The 23,643-nt window shown below is 46.3% G+C and overlaps 8 non-coding genes across 8 annotated transcripts; all 8 read right to left on the reverse strand.

Moving 5' to 3' along the window:
* Positions 1 to 11,169: 11,169 nt before the first annotated feature.
* Positions 11,170 to 11,251, reverse strand: TRNAS-CGA (transfer RNA serine (anticodon CGA)). Its single transcript has one exon. It is a non-coding gene; the product is annotated as a tRNA-Ser (tRNA).
* A 4,383-nt stretch (positions 11,252 to 15,634) lies between these two features.
* On the reverse strand, positions 15,635 to 15,716 carry TRNAS-CGA (transfer RNA serine (anticodon CGA)). Its single transcript has one exon. It is a non-coding gene; the product is annotated as a tRNA-Ser (tRNA).
* Positions 15,717 to 16,259: 543 nt separating this feature from the next.
* On the reverse strand, positions 16,260 to 16,341 carry TRNAS-UGA (transfer RNA serine (anticodon UGA)). Its single transcript has one exon. It is a non-coding gene; the product is annotated as a tRNA-Ser (tRNA).
* Positions 16,342 to 16,884: 543 nt separating this feature from the next.
* On the reverse strand, positions 16,885 to 16,966 carry TRNAS-CGA (transfer RNA serine (anticodon CGA)). The gene has a single exon. It is a non-coding gene; the product is annotated as a tRNA-Ser (tRNA).
* A 3,052-nt stretch (positions 16,967 to 20,018) lies between these two features.
* Positions 20,019 to 20,100, reverse strand: TRNAS-UGA (transfer RNA serine (anticodon UGA)). The gene has a single exon. It is a non-coding gene; the product is annotated as a tRNA-Ser (tRNA).
* A 540-nt stretch (positions 20,101 to 20,640) lies between these two features.
* TRNAS-CGA (transfer RNA serine (anticodon CGA)) lies at positions 20,641 to 20,722 on the reverse strand. The gene has a single exon. It is a non-coding gene; the product is annotated as a tRNA-Ser (tRNA).
* Positions 20,723 to 21,263: 541 nt separating this feature from the next.
* TRNAS-CGA (transfer RNA serine (anticodon CGA)) lies at positions 21,264 to 21,345 on the reverse strand. The gene has a single exon. It is a non-coding gene; the product is annotated as a tRNA-Ser (tRNA).
* A 1,790-nt stretch (positions 21,346 to 23,135) lies between these two features.
* Positions 23,136 to 23,217, reverse strand: TRNAS-UGA (transfer RNA serine (anticodon UGA)). Its single transcript has one exon. It is a non-coding gene; the product is annotated as a tRNA-Ser (tRNA).
* Between the last annotated feature and the right edge of the window lie 426 nt (positions 23,218 to 23,643).

The raw sequence follows: 23,643 nt of genomic DNA on the forward strand, positions 1-23,643 counted from the left end.
AGTGCACATACAACTACGAGGACATATTTGAATCCTCGACAACGTTCCATCTGGATATAATCCATCTGGAGGACTTCAAAAGGGTGATCGGGAGGATGAAATCCACCTTGCTCTACGGGAATGCTTTTACCTGGGTTGAACTGACAACAGATCATGCAAGTACGCACTTTCTGTTTGGCTGCTGCTCGTAAATGCTTATTGAACCAAAGGTTTTGAATACTGTCTAACATGGCTTTTTCTCCTAAATGTGCAGGACTATGTACTGTGTTAATGATAACTTGAACCATAGAGTCGGGGAGAAACCATGTGGCTTTCCCCTTCGTCATCCATCCCTGTTCTGTCTGGATCCCTCCTAGTTCAATCCATTTCTTGATTTCGTCTGGTGTAGCATGTGTCTGTATGTCAATTACATCTAGGGCGGGATCCCTAACTGTCATGCAATGTGTCGGTGTCGGGACTACTGTCTTTGTCAGGTCAGTTGCGTGAGTCTGAGTCTGAGCTGTATGTTTGGCTGTTCGATCTGCCAGGTCGTTACCCTGGGAAATGGTATCTGTAACTTTCGTATGTGCTTTGCACTTCATGATGGATATGGCTGTAGGCAAATGTATTGCGTCTAACAGAGCTTGAATGAGGGGACCGTGCTGGATCTTGGCTCCGTGAGAGGTCAAGAAACCTCTCTCTCGCCAGAGTACACCGAAGTCGTGTACGACTCCGAATGCATAACGTGAATCCGTGTATATGTTAACTTTCTTATTCTTGGCTCGAATACAGGCTTGAGTCAGAGCGATGAGCTCTGCTGCTTGGGCTGACAGGGTGTCAATACGATTCGTTTCTATGACTTCAGTTTCTGTCGTTACTGCATAGGCGGCCACTAATTCTCCTGTACTGTTTCTCATACATGAACCATCCACATAAAGTGTCAGGTCTGGATCTGGTAATGCAGTGTCTGTCAAGTCTTGTCTGGGTTTCGTCGTAATGGTAATGACTTCAACACAATCATGTGCCAAAGGGTCTGTCTCACTTAGTGCAAAAGTGTAGCAGGGTTCAATGTATTGCAACGTCTGATTTCTATGTGTGGCTGAAACAATGTCAATTCGTAACCTGTCAGTCGTGCTATAGTCAAGTGCTGAGTCTGTGTTCGGTTTAAAAGAACTTCCACGGAATGTGGAACTTGTACTGTCAATTGGTGTCCTAGCACTATGGAATCACTTTGTCTAATTGCTAGAGCTGTTGCTGCAACTGGTTTCAAGCACGCAGGCAGAGCCTGGGCTACTGGATCTAATGTACTAGAAAAATAAGCACACGGTTTGTGTGAACCTGCATGATCCTGGGTGAGTACTGACAATGCAGTACCTTCACGTTCTGTGACGAAAAGTGTCAAAGGCTTGCTGTAACATGGTGTCGCTAAAACTGGTGCTTGACATAAGGCTTTCTTTAGATCGTCAAAAGCATGTGTATGTTCCTGAGTCCAAGGGAGGACAGTCGATGTCGCTGCCTCCTGGGTTGTCAACTGTATGAGTGGTTTTGCTAGAAATGCATACTGGGGGATCCATTGTCTACAGTAAGAAGTGAGGCCTATAAAGGCCCGTACCTCCTTTTGTGTCTTGGGTTGTGACATGTTTACAATTAACTGGATACTGGATCCGTCCACAGACACGCCATCGAACTCTGGAACCTCCTAGACGCCACAGCCCCTGACGTTGCCTTCCTCACAGAGACCTGGATGAACGCCTCTTCAGCGCCCGACATCGCCATCGCCATCCCAGAGGGCTACAAGATCGTCCGGAGGGAACGCAACGCCAACCAGATGGGAGGAGGCATCGCCATCATCCACAGGAACACCATCCGTCTCACGACCAGCACCGACAACACCCTGACCACCGCCGAACACCTGCATTTCCAGATCCACACCGACCCGAACACCACCCTCAGAGGCACCCTGATCTACCGACCCCCGGGACCACGCACACAATTCAGCGAGGACATCGCCAACTTCGTCAGCCCGCATGCCCTCCCCTCCGCCGACTACATCCTCCTGGGGGACCTCAACTTCCACCTGGAGAACAACAACGACCGCAACACCAGCACCCTGCTCGACAACCTCGCCAATCTTGGACTCAAGCAGCTGGTGTCCACCCCCACCCACCTCGCCGGACACACACTCGACGCAGTCTTCTCTTCCAGCACAGACATCGACTTCAGCCACGCCACAGAGCTTCAATGGACGGACCACAGCTGCGTCCACTTCACCTTCAAGAGAACGACAACCCACCACCACCAGCAACAGGTTGCCCGAAGAAGCTGGAACAAGATCACAGCCGACCAGCTCGCCACCTCCCTGAGCCAGCACCCTCCTGCCAGCTCAGCGAACCCCAGCCAGGCCGCCGACAACCTCACGAAGTGGATCAGCAACTGCGCGGACGAACTCGCCCCGCTGAGGACCCCGCCCAACAGACCCGGCAGCAAGAAAGCCCCGTGGTTCACCGACGAACTCAAGAGCTCCATGAAGAACTGCCGAGCCCTCGAGAAAGTCTGGAGAAGGGATCCTACACCGGACAACAGGACCACCCTCAAGCTGGCCACCCGGAAGCACCACCAGCTGATCCGCGCCGCCAAGAAAACTGCATTTAAGGACCGGCTGGACAACAACGCACACAACTGCAAGGAACTCTTCAACATCGTGAAAGAGCTATCCAACCCCAGCGCAGGAAACAACGACATCACCCCATCGCAAGACCTCTGCAACTCCCTCGCTTCATACTTCCACAATAAGACCGCGGACATACACAACAGCTTCAACAACCAACCAACGCACACCAAGACCGAACAACCACCCCCCACCACCACCCTCCACGCCTGGACCCCGATCAGCACCGAAGACACCATCCGCACGATGAACTCCATCCACTCCGGATCACCGACCGACCCCTGCCCTCACCACGTCTTCAACAAAGCTGACGCTGTCATCGCACCCCACCTGCGAGACATCATCAACACATCCTTCGACACCGCCACCTTCCCTGAGAGCTGGAAGCACGCCGAACTCAGCGCTCTACTCAAGAAACCCACAGCGGACCCCACCGAACTCAAGAATTACCGCCCCATCTCGCTCCTCCCGTTTCCTGCCAAAGTCATCGAGAAGACTGTCAACAAGCAGATGGCCGCCTTCCTCGAGACGAATGGATCCCTCGACCCCTCACAGTCTGGCTTCCGGGCCAATCACAGCACTGAGACCGCCCTCATCGCCGCCACCGATGACATCCGAGCCCTGATGGACAACGGAGAAACAGCGGCCCTCATCCTCCTAGACCTCTCCGCGGCATTCGACACTGTCTGCCACCGCACCCTAGTACAGCGCCTCAGCAACGTCGGAATCCAGGACAAGGCGCTGGAATGGATCATCTCCTTCCTCGACGGAAGAACACCGAGAGTCCGTCTACCACCGTACAAGTCAGAGGCCACCGAAGTCATCTGCGGCGTCCCTCAAGGATCCTCTCTGAGCCCCACCCTCTTCAACGTCTACATGAGCCCCCTCGCGGCCATCGCACGCCAACACAACCTCAACATAATCTCCTACGCCGACGACACCCAGCTGATCCTCTCCCTGACCAACGACCCCGCCGCCGCCAGAGCCAACCTGCACGAAGGGATGAAAGAGGTAGCCGAGTGGATGACGACCAGCCGCCTGAAACTGAACTCGGACAAGACGGAGGTCCTCATCCTGGGCTCCTCACCCTCCGCCTGGGACGACTCCTGGTGGCCTCCCGCCCTGGGCACCGCACCCAAACCGACAGACCATGCACGCAACCTGGGCTTCATCCTGGACTCCTCCCTCTCCATGACCAGGCAAGTCAACAACGTCTCCTCGGCGTGCTTCAACATCCTACGCATGCTACGGAAGATCTTCTGGTGGATCCCCACCGAGACCAGGAAGACCGTCACCCAGACCCTCGTCACTAGCCGACTGGACTACGGCAACGCCCTCTACGCCGGTACCACCGCCAAGCTCCAGAAGAGACTCCAGCGGATCCAGAACGCCTCAGCCAGACTCATCCTCGACATCCCACGAACCAGCCACATCTCCGGACATCTGAGAGACCTTCACTGGCTCCCCGTCAACAAAAGAATCACCTTCCGCCTCCTCACCCACGCACACAAAGCCCTACACGACCAAGGCCCGAGCTACCTCAACAGCCGAATCAACTTCTACGCTCCCAAACGCCACCTCCGATCAGCCAACCACGCCCTCGCCGCCGTCCCCCGCATCCGAAGAGCGACTACAGGAGGAAGGTCCTTCTCCTACCTGGCCGCCAAGACCTGGAATTCCCTCCCGACCGACCTGCGCCTGACCCAAGACCACCTCTCCTTCAGGAAGAAGCTGAAGACCTGGCTGTTCGAGCAGTAGCGGCACCCCCCCAACCCCAGCGCCTTGAGACCCTACGGGTATGTAGTGCGCTCTATAAATGTCATTGATTGATTGATTGATTGATACGGTCAGGTGTTAGCTGTCTCCCCCCTTTGGACAGCAAGTGCCCAAGGTATACCACTTGCTGAACACAGAATTGCAGCTTCGAAGGAGACACCTTGTGTCCCTTGTCAGCCAAGAAATGCAAAACTGTCAGTGACGCTTGTTCACATTCTGGTTCACTACGGGCGGTGATCAATAGATCATCGACGTACTGAAGTAGGGCAGTGTTGTCAGGCATGTGAATACTGTCAAGTTGTCTTTTCAATGCTTGGCTATAGATGCTGGGGCTTTCTGTGAATCCTTGAGGTGCGCTTGCAAATTTGAAGCTTCGGCCATTTAAACAGAATCCGAAAAGGTATTGGCTTTCCGGATCGATTGGGACACTAAAGAAGGCGTTCTTCAGATCAATTACAGTAAAGAACGTTGCCTCTGAATCAATAGCTGTCAATAATGAAGAGATGTCTTGAACCACAGGGTACTGTGGTACAATGCATTTGTTCAATTCTCGTAAATCGATCACTAATCGATAAACTGGAGGTGCATTTGGATCAGTACGTTTAAGAATTGGAATGATAGGGGAATTACATAGATTCGAGTCGGTTTCTACAACCACTCCTTGTGCAATGAGCTCGTCAATGATTTTCAGTAAAGCCACTACAGCATCTGGTGGTAACTTGTATTGTCGGATGCGTGGTAAAACAACACCTTGTTTCAGTGTAACTCGGTATGGTGTAATGTGCATACAACCTACATCAGTGGGGCCTTGTGCCCATAAATGTGCAGGAACATTCTGTAATCTGGGATCAATATCTCTCAACACATAGTGACCCTTAAAGTCACGCAAAAACAATCTTACTCCTTCCGGAGAACAACAAATTACAGCTCCTAGAGCTTTCAGTGTCTTGATACCTAATACGTTTTCTGGACATGATTTCGTGAGCAACAAATATGTAGTGCGGGACAACGGACCAACTGAAAGGGGAACTAGTTTCGATACTTCATTTACAATAGGCTTTCCTGAAAATCCAAGGGAAACATTCTGTGAGCCTGAGAGGGGTGCCCCTGGAACCTCGTCGTGACTGATTGTTGTTCTGCTTGCCCCTGTGTCAATCAAAAACTTTCTATCTTTTCTTAATACTTGACTATGTATGTAAGGACCCTCTTGATCCACAGGAACCTCAATAAGAGGCAAGCCAACCTCCCTCTCTAGGCTGTTTCATGTGTATCGCTGGTAATCGGGGTAATCAGTTTGTGCATACTGGTACATCTGCTGAGTTGTATGTTGTGTTGCGGCAATCGGTTGTGGCTGTGGTACCGCTACGGTCTGTACTGTCTGTTGTGGAGCATGCATAGGCTGTACATTCTGTGGTACGTGTTGTTGAACCTGGTCTTGTCTAGGTTGACGTGGTCTTTCTTTAGTTTTACCTGTAGATATATTGTGTTTCAAGACTGCACAATCGTTTACATAGTGACCTGGCTGTTTACAATAATTGCATGTCCCTTTAACAGGAGCTGCTGAATTATTGGACTGTGTCATGCCCTTTTTCTGACCGTCAGCTGGAACTGACTGAGCAACTAGCATTTTCATTTTCGTGTCTTTCATACGTCTTTGTTCGTGATCATGTTCTTCTCTAATTCTGTTCTGGTGGTACTGTAACATTTGTAACATTTGGGAAGGCGTGTTTGCTTGCCATGTGCTCTCGACTTTCAGTACACGATTCTTAACTTGGGGCAGAGAATTCTCGACTAATTTGGATACAAAAAGGTGCGGGTAAGACTCGCTACTTGGTTTCAGGCCACTATTAATAATAAAACATTTCTCAAATCGGGAATAAAAATCACTAGTGTCTTCATCGGGTTTCTGTTTGCAGGCTGAGATTGCATCCCAGTCCTCCTTTTTAGTTGCTAATAATCGCGGCAAGACCTGTACTAACAATCCTGGTAATGCTTTAGTTTTGTCCCCAAGACCCAACCCTGGGGTTCGGGTCCCTTCTTCATTTTCTAATGCAGCCCAATCTATCTTTTGGTCTCCCACCTCCCATTCTTTTTCTTTGAGTTTCTCGTAAATACCGGCAGGCAATAGTACTTTCAATATTTTCATAATGTCGGGATAGGTATAATCTCCCATGAGTAACATGTCTTTTATTTCACGGTGAAAACCTGCAGGGTCTTTATCATGACTGGGCACTAATTTCTTCATTTCCAATAATTCCATTTTAGTTATGGGCGTGTATACATACACACGTGTAAGGGTGTTATCATCATTCCTGACTGGATGTACTTCTCGCAAGGGATTTTGTCTGTCTATGTAAAACATTTTTCTTTCTGGGGGTGGAGCTGGAACAAACTGTGGATTCAGGAAGGCACTATATCTGTGTCGATTTTCTAAAATTACTTTAATTAAATCGGTACCCAGGCCTCTCCATTTATTCATGAGTAACTCTATTAGTACATCAGGTAGGGGACCTGGATCAGAATGTTGGTTCTTATACAACGTAAGGAGGTGTTGTATCATGTACATACCAGCTAGTCGCTGTTCGTCTGGGGAAAGATTCAAAAAGGTTTGCGCTACTGCGTCATCTTTATATGTATCAGAATTGTCAGCCCATTGTACTGCTGACCTGGCTAATTCTTGTTCATCCATGGAATTGAGTACATGGTACCCCATTCGTTCTTGAAGTACTTTATCGGTAGCCTGAAATAGATGTTCAGGAGTCTTCGGATTTGACATGGCAGAGTGAAATGTTTCTGGTATTGGACCGAGGTAACGTTTCTTGTTTTCAAACGTTTCTTGTTTACGAATGGGTCTGTCGAAGGGCCTATCAAAAGGATGCGGTCTAGGTAATTTCTCTCTGCCTACATATGCTATCATCTTTTTGTCTGACTGATGCGAAGTTTCTGCTAGATCCTCTGTATTATCCTCCTCCTGCGAGGAAGTCGGACCGTCTGATTCAAATTGTTCTTCAGGTGCTCGCTGGGCATGTATTTCTATTATTTCTTTACGGATCTTTCTAACCATAGTATGTACACTGTTCTCCTTTTCGTGTTTACCATCCGCAATATTCTGGCTCCATCTATTCAGTCTATTCATTTCATTTTGCGGAAAACCTGCCTGATCTTGTTCTCTTATTAAACAATTAACCATAAATCGCATTATAAAACCTTTGTTCTCTACTTTCTGACATGACATGGCTTCAGCAACACATTCCTGTCCTTCTCCTGTTCTAACAAAATAATACAATTTGTCTAGATGTTCTGGCATTCCTGGTAGTAATATCAAATAATCTGTAACACGTCTCAAACGTAGGGACGCTAACAACATGGGTCCTGTTGTACCGGGCACTGGGTCATATCTACAATCCGTAAGTTCTCTTCTAAGCTGTTCTGCCGGTGCACCTTTAGGTGTCCGAGCCTTTGCTAAATCTCTCATTGTCACTCGATGTAACGGTGGGGGTGTTTGATAACCTCCTGTAGCACCTCCTGAAGCGGAGGCTTGACCATAACCTGGCTGTAGGGTCGGTACCTGCTGTAACTGGGTTGGGGCCTGAGCAGCGTCAGCCCCAAAAGGATTAAGCGGATGCAGTTGTTGAAGACCAGGAGGGATAACGGGTGCGGGTGCAGGAAACGGTGCAGGAGTGATCTGCTGTTGCGGACCTGGGGGCTGATGATCAGGTGGCGGGTTACCGTCAGCAGGTGGCACATGGGCAGGCACACTAGCATATGCGGGAGCTACATCATCCAAGTAGGATGAAATAAAAATGTCTGCTGCTGTCTTGTGACGTAATTTAGTCGGAACCAATGGAGGGGGCAGATTTTTCGGTGTTTCCGGGGTCGCCTTGGGCAGGCCCTCGGCCAGGACTGGATACAATCCTGTCATAATGGCATTACTCCGTCTATCGTGCTGTTCCATTCTAACTCGTTCTCCTTCTTCTAGTAGTTCTTTTTCTTTGGCTTTTTCAGAATCCTCTCTACTTTTCTCTGCTTTTCTGAGTGCGTTCTCTGTCCGTCTGTGTGATTCTTTACGCCATAGTTCAATGGCATCTTTCTGTGACTGTCTGGCTTTCTTTTTCCATAATGCTTCCTCTACTCTAATGATGCACTCCGCATCCCATGTCCCTGTAACGGGCCATCTCTGATTCTCTGCTAAATCCTTAGTGTAATCCACCCACAAGTCGAGATATAATACAGCGTCTAGGCTGTGTTTGTGGTACATAAAATAACCGGGAGTGTCCCTGGGTGGGATGGGAACAGCTTCCTCGAGTATCCCTTTCCTAGTTCCTATCTGTCTCAGTTTAGAAAACAGTGGCATTCTGAACCTTGATACTTGATACTTGATGCTTACTCGAACTTGGACACAACTAATACAATAAACACAGTAATGAAAATCAAACAATCACTCATACCACGACATTAAAACACATTAAAACATTTCGGAAACGGACAATAACTTGATAACTGGATACTTGATATACTGCTAAACAGTACAGATACACTGCTAAACAGTGCAGACCGGGTCTGTGTACCCAAACCATTCTTGACCGGACACAAATTAATGCACCCGTCTAGATGCGTCCCCAGCAACGGTACTCACCGGGAAGCACGGAACGGAAGGCCTCGGAAACTCGACACTGGACTGGACCGGACTGGACTCGACTCGACTCGTGACGTAGGTACTTCAGAACTTCGGAACTGGTGGGCCTCTGAACACCTCGGACCTTGCTCTCTCGGCTGGGCTCTGGTCGGGATCCTCCGCACTCCTCACGCCTCGTCTGGGTGTCGATCGCAGCCTCAGTCACCTCCGTTGGCCTGAGGGAGATACAGGAAATCCTGCGGGTACGCGTAGTTGTCCGTCACGGCTGTGGCAGGGGGCTAGGCCTGCAACGCACCGCCGGCGCGTAAGGTGGGGGAGGGGTCCCTGTTCGGGCGCCAAATAATGTGGTAAATAAAATTTACCTATGCGGAATTTCTATGCGGTAAAGTTCAATAAGAATAACTCAAAAAAATGAGAGGCAGAGTCCGTGGCATCTGAGTTTATAAGGGTTTTATTCCATAAAATGGAATTGGTTCGAACCAGGTATCATGTTCCATCACCACGAAGGTTCAGGAAGGGATAGACAATGCTTTATTAACAGAGTACAATATATATAGTAAATGCATACAATGGTGATGGATACAGAAGGCGTAACAGCTGAGAGAAAAGAGATAAGAACACATGTACGTAACAGAAGGCGTGCACGAGGGCGTACACGGAGGTGTGTGCTAGAAACGTCACATGAGAGTGTCACAGGTGGGTGGATCCATAGAGGAATCCTGCAGTGTCAGCAGAAATATATGGCAGAGATGCGCGCGCAGCAGCATGATGTGTGATTGACGTGGAACTGGAGGGTGAAGGGGACTTGACATTTAGCACTATACGTGGAGACAGAAGTCTGGCGTGTCAGAACAACCTAAACCCAAATCATAACTAATATCTTGTGTTTGAGGAACTGTATTATCTAGAAGGAAAGGTCTCTCGGGCAGAGGCTATTCTATACTGACTGCTAGTGCATGCATATATGACTACGTGTCTACGTGTAATACGAGGGGGCCATGGGCCTACCATGATAACGGGAGCAATGAATTACTTGCACGGAGGCAGAAAGGCCGGGCCCTTTGCTCTGCAGCTGGGGAGATGTTTTTCTTAAATCACTAGACAGGAATGTATTTTCGAGGAGCGGAGCAGATAACTTGAAGGCAAAATACAGTCTTGGCAGGCAAGCAGGCCGAGCCGGGCACCGCTCGCCGCACAGGGAGTAGGGTAAGGGTCATGGATGCAGCTCCAGGCTGCAGCTTTCAGAGACAGAAGGCAGAAAGGGCTCAATGGCAGAAATCAGGGCCTAGCTCACCAGAGCCAGGAAAACGTGAAAGTGCACCATGTAAAGACGGTAGCATGGCATACTTAGGAACTGAATATTCGACCCATTCATGGTGGATCTGAAAGAGGACATGTTAACGTTGGACGCAAATGTATTTGCGTCTTGATAGCTGGTTGTGGAGGGAACATACATGTACTTGAAGCACGTACATGGGGCCGTTGGGGTCTACGTTAGGGGACACAGTTGGCCATAAAAATTCATATTACCTCAGTCTAACGCCTTAACCACTCGGCCATCGCAGCTGCATGAGTATGATGTCACTGTTGTCGTATACGAGCCATGCTCTGCTCATGTCAGGCCGAGACCAAAAAAATAAAGTAACGGAAGGACGGGGCATGTACCAGCAGTGCCCTGTTGTCCTCACTTATTTTGCATGCTTTCATACAATTAATAAAAATAGCAACATGCATCACTCAAAGTGAGTGAAAGGGCACAGATGAGTAGTAATCAATCACTGCATGTTTCTACCCACTTTTCCCTATATTACGGCGGTGGTAACGGGCCCTTAAGTGTACTAAGAAAGAGTCCAAAAGCCTAAACAAGACATGCTTCATAAAAAAAAAGTACTCTTTTCATGACTTGTCTAGATCAGGCAGGACAGGTCCAGACTACAAACCCTTCCGAGCCACCAGCTCTCTAAAACACTTCCTGGGTGTGGAAATTGTCTCAATGTTTACATCTAGTTTGAGTTTTTTCCATTTAACTCTGTGACTTGATGAGGATTGCGTAACGAGAAGTGAACATTTACTTAACTAAACCAAATGGTGTTCATGCAAAATCACACTACGCTGCAAGCAGGATTCGAACCTGCGCAGGGAAACCCCATTGGATTTCGAGTCCAACGCCTTAACCACTCGGCCATCGCAGCTACATGAGTATGATGTCACTGTTGTCGTATACGAGCCATACGCTGCTCACGTCAGGCCGAGACCTAAAAATTAAAGTAACGGCAGGACGGGGCACGTACCAGCAGTGCCCTGTATCCCCCACTTATTTTGAATGCTTTCATACAATAAATAAAAATAGCAACAAGCATCAATCAAAGTGAGTGACAGGGCACAGATGCAGGGGTGGGGAATTCCTATCTCCCGACGCCCGAGACATCTAGATTTCTTAGCAGGGCAAGAGGTTTTAATTTGTATTTTGTCCAAAGGACAAGTAGACAGTTTTATGGTAATCCGATACACAGCTGTTCAACCCTGTAGGTCACCGCCAGTTAATAAGATGCTCTGAGCAGTTTATTGGCAGTGAAAGGGTGAATGCAAAAGCTGGGGCCTGCACTTTAATTTCCCCAGAACAGAACAACAAAATAATAAAGCAGAGCTCGAAGTTGGAAATAGCTCGTGCTCGTGTAGCTTCCAGGCCCCATGTAAGAGGCTGCCTTATCTGCCTCTTGGCCCCTTGCTCTGACTTGAACTGTATGACCCCTGCCTTGTGTTCTCTGCTCTACTCCTGGGCCTCATCTTTAACTCACTTTGCTTTCCCTTCTCATGCACCCCCTACTTTGCACTTTGCCTTTCTTGTACACCTTATGTTACACCCGGTGCCTGAACCTGCTCACCCCACCCCACCCCCCTTAGCCGCCCTCTCTGACATCTCTGACCCGCTCCCCTTGGCCTCTCATATCTTACACATCGAGGGCTTACATTAAAGCTCATTAGTTTCCCCATGGGCTTTCATGCAGGCCTAAGGCCACCCCCAATTCTGTCCTTGCACTAGGCCTCTCATGTCACTTTGTGCCTGCACCAGGGGCATTGTGAACACACTGCTGTAGAAACTACAGCAGCTGTGAACTTTTTGATGGGTCTCTTCAGTCTGCTGGTCCGCAGACAAAGGCCCATAATGGACTTGAAAGGGTGGGTGGGTGAGTGAGCGAAAGGGTGGATGAATAGATGCATGTATGAATGAGTGAAAGGGTGGATATACAGATGCATGGATGAATACGTGCAAGAGTGGATGATAGATGCATAAATTAATGAGTGAAAGGGTGAATGGATAGATGCATGTATGAATGACTGAAAGGGTGGATGTATAAATGCATGGATGAATACATTCAAAAGTGGATGATAGATGTATACATTAATGAGTGAATGGGTGAATGGATAGATGCATGGATGAATGAGTGAAAGGGTGGATATACAGATGCATGGATGAATACGTGCAAGAGTGGATGATAGATGCATACATTAATGAGTGAATGGATAGATGCATGGATGAATGAGTGAAAGGCTGGATGGATGGATGAATGAGTGGAGCGTAAGGGTGGATTTTTAAATCCATAAATGGATGAATGAGTGACAGGGTGGAGGGATAGGTGCATGGATGAATGAGTGGATGGATAGGTGCATGTATGAATACGTGAAAGGGTAGATGTATAGATGCATGGATGAATACGTGCAAGAGTGGATGATAGATGCATACATTAATGAGTGAAAGGGTGAATCGATGGATGCATGGATGAATGATTGAAAGGCTGGAAGGATAGATGGATGAATGAGTGGAGTGAAAGGGTGAATGGAAAGATGGATGAATGAGTGGATTGATGTAAGGATGGATGTGTGAGAATGGGAGGAAAAGAGCAAGGGTGAATGAAGGGATGTGTGAGTGAATGGATAGGTTGAAAGTGGATTGATGAGTGAAAGGATGGACGACTTACTGAAAGGGTGGATTAATGGGTGAGAGAGTAGATTATTAGATAGCTGACTGGATGAGGGATGGATGGGTGGGTGGAAGGGTTGACGATGGCTTGGTGGGTGGGGAGTTGAGTGTAAAGGGGGATGGAGGGATTAGTGAAAGGGAGGATGGATATATGAGCGAAACGGAAGATGGATGGGTGAAAGGGTGGATGGATGAGCGAAAGCATAAATGGATGAAGTGAAAGGGTAGGTGGATAGATGAGTGAAAAGGAGGATGGATGGGGTGGATGGATGGAGGGATGAGTGGAGGGATGAGTGAAAGGATGGATGAATAGGAGTGAAAAGGAGGATGTGTGGGGTGAAAGGATGGATGGATGAGCAAAAGGATGGATGAGTGAAAGGAAGGCGGGATGGATCAGTTGGATCGATAGGTTTGGAGATGGCAGGATAGGCTTTAGCAGCTACAGTAGAGGTGGTGGAGCTCTTGATGGGCCTCTTCTGTCTGAAGCTCGGCAGACAAAGACTTGTAATTAATTTGAAAGGATGAATGGATGTGTGGGTGAAAGGATGAGTGAGTAGAAGTGTGGCTGGCTAGATGGATGGATGGATGGATGGATGGATGAATAAGTGAGAGACCGGGATTGTGGATGGACAAAGGATGTTATAATGAAGGAAAGGGTGTATGAGTGGATGGGTTACAGGGTGTAAGGATTAGAGAGCGAAAGGATCGATGAATGTAAAGGATAAATGGATGGATTGATGGATGGGTCGAAGGGTGGGTGGAAGGATGAGTGAAAGGGAGGGTGGATATATGAAGTGAATGGAAGGGTATATAGATGGAGTGAAAGGGAGGGTGTATGGATGAGCGAAAGGATGGATGGATGGTTGAAATGGATAGGTTTGGAGATGAATGGGTAGGTTTGGATATGGATGAGTGGATCGAGAGACAGATGAACAGATTGATGAACAGATTAGTGAAAGGTAATGGATTAAAGAATGAATGGGTGCCAATGTAAAGGTGAAATGCTAGATATCAGTGGGTGAAAGGATGAATGGATAGTTGCTTAGATGGAAGAGGCAAGAGAGCTATTGTGGAGAGGATTCCAATTACTTTTTTTCGCTTGCTTGGTGTCATAAGAACTTTGAATCAACGTGGGGGTATTTAAATGTTCTGATTACTCACTTGGCCTACATTGTGCTCCTTTCTCTACCTTGGGATTATCAGGTAGGTGTGGTGCTGTTTGCCAGTGAGTTCTTACTAGACAGCTAGTATTTGGTCTCAAAAATCTGTTGAGTGTTTACAAGTTCACTTTTTCTCCAACCACATTTTCCCAGCCCTGGAAGAAACTTTACTTCTGCCGTTGTCAGGGGTAAATTTCCGACCTTTCTCAGTATGGGAAAAGATTAGAGAAGAGCTGGTGAAAACCTCCAAAATTCAAATTCTTCTATAGTATTAGCCTGACATAACCAGAGAGGCTATTATCAGAGCTCTTATACAAAGAGATTGCAGCCATTATTTGACGGTGCACTACATGGCACCAAAGATACATGTGGATTTTGTTACAGGACAAGTAGATTTATGAAGGTACTTGTCCCATGGACAAGTACATATTTCAATAAATTCCACACCCCTGAGATGAGCGGTAATCAATCACTGCGCATTTCTACCCTCTTTTCCCTATATTATGGCGGTGGTAACGGGCCCTTAAGTGTACTAAGAAAGAGCCCAAAAGCCTAAACAAGACACGCTTCATAAAAAAAAAAAATTACTCTTTTCGTGACTTGTCTAGATCATGCAGGACAGGTCCAGACTACAAACCCTTCTGAGGCACCTGCTCTCTAAAACACTTCCTGGGTGTGGAAATTGTCTCAATGTTTACATCTAGTTTGAGTTTTTGCCGTTTAACTCTGTGACTTGATGAGGATTGCGTAACAAGAAGTGAACATTTACTTAACTAAACCAAATGGTGTTCATGCAAAATCTCATGACGCTGCAAGCAGGATTCGAACCTACGCGGGGAAACCTCATTGGATTTCAAGTCCAACGCCTTAACCACTCGGCCATCGCAACTGCGTGAGTATGATGTCACAGTTGTCGTATACGAGCCATGCACTACTCACGTCAGGCCGAGACCTAAAAAATAAAGTAACAGAAGGACGGGGCACGTACCAGCAGTGCCCTGTTGTCCTCACTTATTTTGCATGCTTTCATACAATTAATAAAAATAGCAATACGCATCACTCAAAGTGAGTGACAGGGCACAGATGAGCGGTAATCAATCACTGCACATTTCTATCCTCGTTTCCCTATATTACGGCGGTGGCAACGGGCCCTTAAGTGTACTCAGAAAGAGTCCAAAAGCTTAAACAAGACACGCTTCATAAAAAAAAGTACTCTTTTCATGACTTGTCTAGATCAGGCAGGACAGGTCCAGAATACGAACCCTTCCAAACCCACCTGCTCTCTAAAACACTTCCTGGGTGTGGAAATTGTCTCAATGTTTACATCTAGTTTGAGTTTTTGCCGTTTAACTCTATGACTTGATGAGGATTGCGTAACGAGAAGTGAACATTTACTTAACTAAACCAAATGGAGTTCATGCAAAATCTCAAGACTCTGCAAGCAGGATTCGAACCTGCGCAGGGAAACCCCATTGGATTTCGAGTCCAACGCCTTAACCACTCGGCCATCGCAGCTGCATGAGTATGATGGCACTGTTGTCGTATACGAGCCATGCTCTGCTCATGTCAGGCCGAGACAAAAAAAATAAAGTAACCGAAGGACGGGGCATGTACCAGCAGTGCCCTGTTGTCCTCACTTATTTTGCATGCTTTCATACAACTAATAAAAATAGCAATACGCATCACTCAAAGTGAGTGACAGGGCACAGATGAGCGGTAATCAATCACTGCACATTTCTACCCTCGTTTCCCTATATTACGGCGGTGGCAACGGGCCCTTAATTGTACTCAGAAAGAGTCCAAAAGCCTAAACAAGACACGCTTCATAAAAAAAATTACTCTTTTCGTAACTTGTCTAGATCAGGCAGGATAGGTCCAGACTACAAACCGTTCCGAGCCACCTGCTCTCTAAAACACTTCCTAGGTGTGGAAATAGTTTCAATGTTTACATCTATTTTGAGTTTTTGCCATTTAACTCTGTGACTTGATGAGGATTGCGTAACGAGAAGTGAACATTTCCTTAACTAAATCAAATGGTGTTCATGCAAAATCACACTACGCTGCAAGCAAGATTCGAACCTGCGCAGGGAAACCCCATTGGATTTCAAGTCCAATGCCTTAACCACTCGGCCATCGCAGCTGCATGAGTATGATGTCACTGTTGTCGTATACGAGCCATGCTCTGCTCATGTCAGGCCGAGACAAAAAAAAATAAAGTAACGGAAGGACGGGGCATGTACCAGCAGTGCCCTGTTGTCCTCACTTATTTTGCATGCTTTCATACAATTAATAAAAATAGCAACATGCATCACTCAAAGTGAGTGAAAGGGCACAGATGAGTAGTAATCAATCACTGCATGTTTCTACCCACTTTTCCCTATATTACGGCGGTGGTAACGGGCCCTTAAGTGTACTAAGAAAGAGTCCAAAAGCCTAAACAAGACATGCTTCATAAAAAAAGTACTCTTTTCATGACTTGTCTAGATCAGGCAGGACAGGTCCAGACTACAAACCCTTCCGAGCCACCAGCTCTCTAAAACACTTCCTGGGTGTGGAAATTGTCTCAATGTTTACATCTAGTTTGAGTTTTTTCCATTTAACTCTGTGACTTGATGAGGATTGCGTAACGAGAAGTGAACATTTACTTAACTAAACCAAATGGTGTTCATGCAAAATCACACTACGCTGCAAGCAGGATTCGAACCTGCGCAGGGAAACCCCATTGGATTTCGAGTCCAACGCCTTAAACACTCGGCCATCGCAGCTGCATGAGTGTGATGTCACTGTTGTCGTATACGAGCCATACGCTGCTCACGTCAGGCCGAGACCTAAAAATTAAAGTAACGGCAGGACGGGGCACGTACCAGAAGGGGCCTGTATCCCCCACTTATTTTGAATGCTTTCATACAATTAATAAAAATAGCAACAAGCATCAATCAAAGTGAGTGACAGGGCACAGATGAGCAGTAATCAATCACTGCGCATTTCTTCCCTCTTTTCCCTATATTACGGCGGTGGTAACGGGCCCTTAAGTGTACTAAGAAAGAGTCCAAAAGCCTAAACAAGACACGCTTCATAAAAAAAAAAATTACTCTTTTCGTGACTTGTCTAGATCATGCAGGACAGGTCCAGACTACAAACCCTTCCGAGGCACCTTCTCTCTAAAACACTTCCTGGGTGTGGAAATTGTCTCAATGTTTACATCTAGTTTGAGTTTTTGCCGTTTAACTCTGTGACTTGATGAGGATTGCGTAACAAGAAGTGAACATTTACTTAACTAAACCAAATGGTGTTCATGCAAAATCTCATGACGCTGCAAGCAGGATTCAAACCTACGCAGGGAAACCTCATTGGATTTCAAGTCCAGTCCAACCCCTAAATCACTCGGCCATCGCAGCTGCGTGAGTATGATGTCACAGTTGTCGTATACGAGCCATGCACTACTCACGTCAGGCTGAGACATAAAAAATAAAGTAACAGAAGGACGGGGCACCTACCAGCAGTGCCCTGTTGTCCTCACTTATTTTGCATGCTTTCATACAATTAATAAAAATAGCAATACGCATCACTCTAAGTGAGTGACAGGGCACAGATGAGCGGTAATCAATCACTGCACATTTCTATCCTCGTTTCCCTATATTACGGCGGTGGCAACGGGCCCTTAAGTGTACTCATAAAGAGTACAAAAGCTTAAACAAGACACGCTTCATAAAAAAAGTACTCTTTTCATGACTTGTCTAGATCAGGCAGGACAGGTCCAGACTACAAACCCTTCTGAGCCACCTGCTCTCTAAAACACTTCCTGGGTGTGGAAATTGTCTCAATGTTTACATCTAGTTTGAGTTTTTGCAGTTTAACTCTGTGACTTGATGATGATTGCGTAATGAGAAGTGAAAATTTACTTAACTAAACCAAATGGTGTTCATGCAAAATCTCAAGACACTGCAAGCAGGATTCAAAACTACGCAGGGAAACCCCATTGGATTTCAAGTCCAACACCTTAACCACTCGGCCATCGCAGCTGCATGAGTATGATGTCACTGTTGTCGTATACGAGCCATGCGCTACTCATGTCAGGCCGAGACCTAAAAAATAAAGTAACGGAAGGACGGGGCACGTACCAGCAGTGCCCTGTTGTCCTCACTTATTTCGCATACTTTCATACAATTAATAAAAATAGCAATACGCATCACTCAAAGTGAGTGACAGGGCACAGATGAGCGGTAATCAATCACTGCACATTTCTACCCTCGTTTCCCTATATTACGGCGGTGGCAACGGGCCCTTAATTGTACTCAGAAAGAGTCCAAAAGCCTAAACAAAACACGCTTCATAAAAAAATAATTACTCTTTTCATGACTTGTCTAGATCATGCAGGACAGGTCCAGACTACGAACCCTTCCGAGGCACCTGCTCTCTAAAACACTTCCTGGGTGTGGAAATTGTCTCAATGTTTACATCTAGTTTGAGTTTTTGCCGTTTAACTCTGTGACTTGATGAGGATTGCGTAACAAGAAGTAAACATTTACTTAACTAAACCAAATGGTGTTCATGCAAAATCTCATGACGCTGCAAGCAGGATTCGAACCTACGCGGGGAAATCCCATTGGATTTCAAGTCCAACAACTTAACCACTCGGCCATCGCAGCTGCGTGAGTATGATGTCACAGTTGTCGTATACGAGCCATGCACTACTCACGTCAGGCCGAGACATAAAAAATAAAGTAACAGAAGGACAAGGCACGTACCAGCAGTGCCCTGTTGTCCTCACTTATTTTGCATGCTTTCATACAATTAATAAAAATAGCAATACGCATCACTCAAAGTGAGTGACAGGGCACCGATGAGCGGTAATCAATCACTGCACATTTCTATCCTCGTTTCCCTATATTACGGCGGTGGCAACGGGCCCTTAAGTGTACTCAGAAAGAGTCCAAAAGCTTAAACAAGACACGCTTCATAAAAAGAAGTACTCTTTTCATGACTTGTCTAGATCAGGTAGGACAGGTCCAGACTACGAACCCTTCCGAGCCACCTGCTCTCTAAAACACTTCCTGGGTGTAGAAATTGTCTCAATGTCTCCATCTAGTTTGAGTTTTTGCAGTTTAATTCTGTGACTTGATGAGGATTGCGTAATGAGAAGTGAACATTTACTTAACTTAACCAAATGGTGTTCATGCAAAAGCTCATGCCGCTGCAAGCAGGATTCGAACCTACGTGGGGAAACCCCATTGGATTTCACGTCCAACGCCTTAACCACTCGGCTATCGCAGCTGCGTGAGTATGATGTCACTGTTGTCGTATACGAGCCATGCGCTACTCATGTCAGGTCGAGACCTAAAAAATAAAGTAACGGAAGGACGGGGCACATACCAGCAGTGCCCTGTTGTCCTCACTTATTTCGCATACATTCATACAATTAATAAAAATAGCAATATGCATCACTCAAAATGAGTGACAGGGCACAGATGAGCGGTAATCAATCACTGCACATTTCTACCCTCGTTTCCATATATTACGGCGGTGGCAACGGGCCCTTAAGTGTACTCAGAAAGAGTCCAAAAGCCTAAACAAGACACGCTTCATAAAAAAAATTACTCATTTCGTAACTTGTCTAGATCAGGCAGGATAGGTCCAGACTACAAACCCTTCCGAGCCACCTGCTCTCTAAAACACTTCCTAGGTGTGGAAATTGTTTCAATGTTTACATCTAGTTTGAGTTTTTGCCATTTAACTCTGTGACTTGATGAGGATTGCGTAACAAGAAGTGAACATTTCCTTAACTAAACCAAATGGTGTTCATGCAAAATCACACTACGCTGCAAGCAGGATTCGAACCTGCGCAGGGAAACCCCATCGGATTTCAAGTCCAACGCCTTAACCACTCGGCCATCGCAGCTGAATGAGTATGATGTCACTGTTGTCTTATACGAGCCATGCTCTGCTCATGTCAGGCGGAGACCAAAAAATAAAGTAACGGAAGGACGGGGCACGTACCAGCAGTGCCCTGTTGTCCTCACTTATTTTGCATGCTTTCATACAATTAGTAAAAATAGCAACATGCATCACTCAAAGTGAGTGAAAGGGCACAGATGAGTGGTAATCAATCACTGCATGTTTCTACCCACTTTTCCCTATATTACGGCGGTGGTGACGGGCCCTTAAGTGTACTAAGAAAGAGTCCAAAAGCCTAAACAAGACATTCATCATAAAAAAAGTACTCTTTTCATGACTTGTCTAGATCAGGCAGGACAGGTCCAGACTACAAACCCTTCCGAGCCACCAGCTCTCTAAAACACTTCCTGGGTGTGGAAATTGTCTCAATGTTTACATCTAGTTTGAGTTTTTTCCATTTAACTCTGTGACTTGATGAGGATTGCGAACGAGAAGTGAACATTTCCTTAACTAAACCAAATGGTGTTCATGCAAAAGCACACTACGCTGCAAGCAGGATTCAAACCTGCGCAGGAAAACCCCATTGGATTTCGAGTCCAACGCCTTAACCACTCGGCCATCGCAGCTGCGTGAGTATGATGTCACTGTTGTTGTATACGAGCCATACTCTGCTCATGTCAGGCCGAGACCAAAAAATAAAGTAACAGAAGGACAGGGCACGTACCAGCAGTGCCCTGTTGTCCTCACTTATTTTGCATGCTTTCATACAATTAATAAAAATAGCAACGTGCATCACTCAAAGTGAGTGAAAGGGCACAGATGAGTGGTAATCAATCATTGCGCATTTCTACCCTCTTTTCCCTATATTACGGCGGTGGTAACGGGCCCTTAAGTGTACTAAGAAAGAGTCCAAAAGCCTAAACAAGACACGCTTCATAAAAAAAATTACTCATTTCGTAACTTGTCTAGATCAGGCAGGATAGGTCCAGACTACAAACCCTTCCGAGCCACCAGCTCTCTAAAACACTTCCTGGGTGTGGAAATTGTCTCAATGTTTACATCTAGTTTGAGTTTTTTCCATTTAACTCTGTGACTTGATGAGGATTGCGAACGAGAAGTGAACATTTCCTTAACTAAACCAAATGGTGTTCATGCAAAAGCACACTACGCTGCAAGCAGGATTCGAACCTGCGCAGGAAAACCCCATTGGATTTCGAGTCCAACGCCTTAACCACTCGGCCATCGCAGCTGCGTGAGTATGATGTCACTGTTGTCGTATACGAGCCATACTCTGCTCATGTCAGGCCGAGACCAAAAAATAAAGTAACAGAAGGACAGGGCACGTACCAGCAGTGCCCTGTTGTCCTCACTTATTTTGCATGCTTTCATACAATTAATAAAAATAGCAACGTGCATCACTCAAAGTGAGTGAAAGGGCACAGATGAGTGGTAATCAATCATTGCGCATTTCTACCCTCTTTTCCCTATATTACGGCGGTGGTAACGGGCCCTTAAGTGTACTAAGAAAGAGTCCAAAAGCCTAAACAAGACACGCTTCATAAAAAATAATTACTCTTTTTGTGACTTGTCTAGATCATGCAGGACAGGTCCAGACTACGAACCCTTCCGAGGCACCTGCTCTCTAAAACACTTCCTGGGTGTGGAAATTGTCTCAATGTTTACATCTAGTTTGAGTTTTTGCCGTTTAACTCTGTGACATGATGAGGATTGCGTAACAGAAGTAAACATTTACTTAACTAAACCAGATGGTGTTCATGCAAAATCTCATGACGCTGCAAGCAGGATTCAAACCTACATGGGGAAACCCCATTGGATTTCAAGTCCAACGCCTTAACCACTCGGCCATCGCAGCTGCGTGAGTATGATGTCACTGTTGTCGTATACGAGCTATGCGCTACTCATGTCAGGTCGAGACCAAAAAATAAAGTAACGGAAGGACGGGGCACGTACCAGCAGTGCCATGTTGTCCTCACTTATTTCGCATACTTTTATACAATTAATAAAAATAGCAATATGCATCACTCAAAATGAGTGACAGGGCACAGATGAGCGGTAATCAATCACTGCACATTTCTAGCCTCGTTTCCATATATTACGGCGGTGGCAACGGGCCCTTAAGTGTACTCAGAAAGAGTCCAAAAGCCTAAACAAGACACGCTTCATAAAACAATTACTCATTTCGTAACTTGTCTAGATCAGGCAGGATAGGTCCAGACTACAAACCCTTCCGAGCCACCTGCTTTCTAAAACACTTCCTAGGTGTGGAAATTGTTTCAATGTTTACATCTAGTTTGAGTTTTTGCCGTTTAACTCTGTGACTTGATGAGGATTGCGTAACAAGAAGTAAACATTTACTTAACTAAACCAAATGGTGTTCATGCAAAATCTCATATCGCTGCAAGCAGGATTCGAACCTACGCGGGGAAAACCCATTGGATTTCAAGTACAATGCCTTAACCACTCGGCCATCGCAGCTGCGTGAGTATGATGTCACAGTTGTCGTATACGAGCCATGCACTACTCACGTCAGGCCGAGACATAAAAAATAAAGTAACAGAAGGACGGGGCACGTACCAGCCGTGCCCTGTTGTCCTCACTTATTTTGCATGCTTTCATACAATTAATAAAAATAGCAACATGCATCACTCAAAGTGAGTGACAGGAGACCGATGAGCGGTAATCAATCACTGCACATTTCTATCCTCGTTTCCCTATATTACGGCGGTGGCAATGGGCCCTTAAGTGTACTCAGAAAGAGTCCAAAAGCTTAAACAAGACACGCTTCATAAAAAAAAGTACTCTTTTCATGACTTGTCTAGATCAGGCAGGACAGGTCCAGACTACAAACCCTTACGAGCCACCTGCTCTCTAAAACACTTCCTAGGTGTGGAAATTGTTTCAATGTTTACATCTAGTTTGAGTTTTTGCCATTTAACTCTGTGACTTGATGAGGATTGCGTAACGAGAAGTGAACATTTCCTTAACTAAACCAAATGGTGTTCATGCAAAATCACACTACGCTGCAAGCAGGATTCGAACCTACGCGGGCAAACCCCTTTGGATTTCAAGTCCAACGCCTTAACCACTCGGCCACCGCAGCTGCGTGAGTATGAAGTCACAGTTGTCGTATACGAGCCATGCACTACTCACGTCAGGCCGAGACATAAAAAATAAAGTAACAGAAGGACGGGGCACGTACCAGCAGTGCCCTGTTGTCCTCACTTATTTTGCATGCTTTCATACAATTAATAAAAATAGCAATACGCATCACTCAAAGTGAGTGACAGGGCACCGATGAGCGGTAATCAATCACTGCACATTTCTACCCTCGTTTCCATATATTACGGCGGTGGCAACGGGCCCTTAAGTGTACTCAGAAAGAGTCCAAAAGCCTAAACAAGACACGCTTCATTAAAAAAATTACTCATTTCGTAACTTGTCTAGATCAGGCAGGATAGGTCCAGACTACAAACCCTTCCGAGCCACCTGCTCTCTAAAACACTTCCTAGGTGTGGAAATTGTTTCA

Source organism: Lissotriton vulgaris, chromosome 11 (assembly GCF_964263255.1).
Source record: "Lissotriton vulgaris chromosome 11, aLisVul1.2, whole genome shotgun sequence".
NCBI lineage: Eukaryota > Metazoa > Chordata > Amphibia > Caudata > Salamandridae > Lissotriton > Lissotriton vulgaris.